General features: G+C 38.6%; 1 protein-coding gene across 1 annotated transcript in view; it reads right to left on the reverse strand.

The window, feature by feature from the left end:
- Positions 1-2,796, reverse strand: part of dgkb (diacylglycerol kinase, beta) — a 92,540-nt gene that overhangs the window by 85,591 nt on the left and 4,153 nt on the right. Inside the window, exons 2-3 of the mRNA XM_032518148.1 lie at positions 1,296-1,322; positions 796-952 (exon numbers count right to left, since the gene is read on the reverse strand). The gene's annotated coding sequence lies outside the window, so the exon portion shown is untranslated. The remainder of the gene's footprint in view (positions 1-795; positions 953-1,295; positions 1,323-2,796) is intronic.

The following is a 2,796-nucleotide window of genomic DNA, read 5'->3' on the forward strand; positions in this document are numbered from 1 at the left end:
GTCAGAAAATGCGATAACTTTTTTTCACGGTTGACGGGAAGACAACACAAGGGTTAAACTTATTTGTAAATCAGAGGTGGAAGATTAAAGCCACTATGTGTGGACTCACTGATTGATCAATTAGTGTTCTGATTCCTATCTTTGTTTCTTTTGTCATGACACTAAACCAAAACTTGCCAAGTATACTTTTTTATGCATTCAGATATGGTACACTAAAGTTGCGTTCATTAAAAACCACTTAAGTTGTTCTGATGAGATTGTACTTAAAACTACTGTGTGAAGGATTTTTTAAAAATTTCAACTTTGGTGCCCATTGCTGGTCAAACGAAAGGACAAGTTCAATACAAGCTACTGGTCAGACAGGCGTTATTATAGAACCCAGGCAACTTCTAGGAAAGGCCCGCCCTTCAATAGCATTTACACACTACTATTGGCCAGGCGTCCATGCTTACGTAAGGTAACACAACCCGATTTGTTCAGGGTCTATCCCCTGACCAATCAGCTATCCTAATCTTAAATCACTCAAGGTCAACGCCTAACTCCAACCTATCGAGCTGCTTTGTAGGACGGGCCTTTCCTAGAAGTAACTTATAACGTGTTCAGTGAGCAGAGAGTTTACATGTTTTGGTAAGAGATTTTCACCCATTTCTCAGATGAAAGACAGATTGGTAAATTTGCATCCATCATCCACACCATCCTCTGGTTCAGACAGTTGAGCATACAGGATAAGATCAGCAATTACAGAGCATCATACAGCATGTACAGTATGTCGGTCTAGTGTGTGCTTGCATGTACCCATATTTCTGCATTTATGCATGCGTGTGTAGTGGGACTCCCCTCTGTCCCCATGCAGACGGTTGGCGCAGAGCGTTGGACTATATTACCATAGCATGAGTCACTGGAACATTCTGTGGCTCTGAGGGAGCAAATCACATTTGTTTGCTCTTCCCATCTGCCATGTAATGAGAGAAAAAGGAGCACAGAAAAATAAGATGTTTAAGCTTGTGTGTGAAGTTAGTTTGACTGTGTATCCAAAGATAAAAAAAACATGTGTGGACTGTAGATTAAACAGATTTAAAATACAGATGAAAGTATGTTTAATTGATAATCTGCTAATTGTCTGCTAAAAATCTTTGGAATATCGGTTCTTTAGGTTTCTTTTCTTTTTCTTGTCAGCTCTGGTGGTGATACAGTATGAGCTTGTGGTCAAGGCACCCTGTGGAGACTCAACAATGTGTGTATAACACACCAACACTAACATTTTTCATGAAAGAATGATGAAAATTCAAACTCACCAAGGGGTAGGCACTCTGATAACTGACCTATAAGGTAAGAAAACATGACGTTATGCAAGTGCACAGTAAAAAAGTAAGAAAAAAACATGTAAAATCATGAGATGGTGCAGGGTGTTTTCTTTGCTCACAGAAAACTTCTGTACTTCTAACAAGAAGTACTTTTTTAAAATTTAGATTTAGGCAAACAATCTCTCTAAATAAGTTAGCGGTTTGTTGATAATTGAGGTGTAAAAGACTTACATTAAATATACTTCGACATTTTAGGGGGGAAAAAGAATTATTTATTTGCCTGCCAAGAGTTATTATGTAGCTAATGCGAAGAGACGGTTAGCTTAGCGTTACATAAATCTGAGTTAGTGAGCTTCAGGAGGAGCTGGTAGGTGAATTTGATTTGTTCATCTTGGTCAGAGCTAGGCCAGCCGTTTCCCCATTTCTAGTATTTATGCTAACCATCTCGTGGCTGTAGCTTTTCATTGTACAGACATGTGTGTGATATCAATCATGTCATTTAACTCTAGCTATTTTTGCATTGTTATACATTCCAAACTTTGTTTCCAATGAGGGAGAAAAGCCTTTTGTGGAAAAACCATCAGACACAAACTCTTATTCCAAAAAGAGTTATTTCATCAGCATGAAAACATTCTATCATCAGTATTAAACCAATTGTATCACCATGAATCAATATAAAACTTGTTTGCAAAAATATCTTATTTATTGAGGACATATGGAAGTAAATATATTAACCCGTTTTCCATGAAACACAGATTAAAAAAAGTGGGCCCTTCCAACTCATGACTAATTCACATGGATGCCATGGTTTTAAAACTAAGCGTTTATCTCAAAGACACGTCACATCTAAATCTTGTAGATGTTCCTGATAGCAGGTTTACCAATGAGGGGAAGCACAATCATGCATTTACACTATTGTAGCAGGTGATATCGGTAGCTGTCTGGTTGATTCAGGCGTTTGTAGGTTTTCCTGACCACTGCTGATGGGATTTGTACTCGACCCAGTGAGCAGAACACATTTTTACGCTAGTGCAAGTGCTGTTATGATATCCAACTGCCATGTGAATATCTTCATTCCCATCTTGCGGGCAGCAGCAGAGGTGCTGTGTTAAGGAAAACAGAGAGGACTTTGAATAATTATGTTGTCGTTTAATTTTAATCAGCTTCTTGACAGTGACTCCATTCCTAGTTTGAGTGTTGTGTGGTGACATTCCACATTTTTATCGTCAACAAATCTAATGAAAAGACCAAAAGTACTTCCTATCTATCAAAAGCCCAGCAGTGTATTCCTCCATAAATCTCTATTGTTATCCAAGAACTATTAACAAGACTGGTCTACAGTCATGTTAGCAGCTCTGTGAGGCTGTACTTTTAGCTAAATGCTAACACTAGCAGGGTAACATTATCACAATGACAGTTGGCATGCCGTTGGTGTACACCATCTTAACTCAGGCAAGGCAAGGCAAGGCAAGGCAAGGCAGCTTTATTTGTA

This window comes from Etheostoma spectabile, chromosome 6, assembly GCF_008692095.1.
Source record: "Etheostoma spectabile isolate EspeVRDwgs_2016 chromosome 6, UIUC_Espe_1.0, whole genome shotgun sequence".
Lineage (NCBI taxonomy): Eukaryota > Metazoa > Chordata > Actinopteri > Perciformes > Percidae > Etheostoma > Etheostoma spectabile.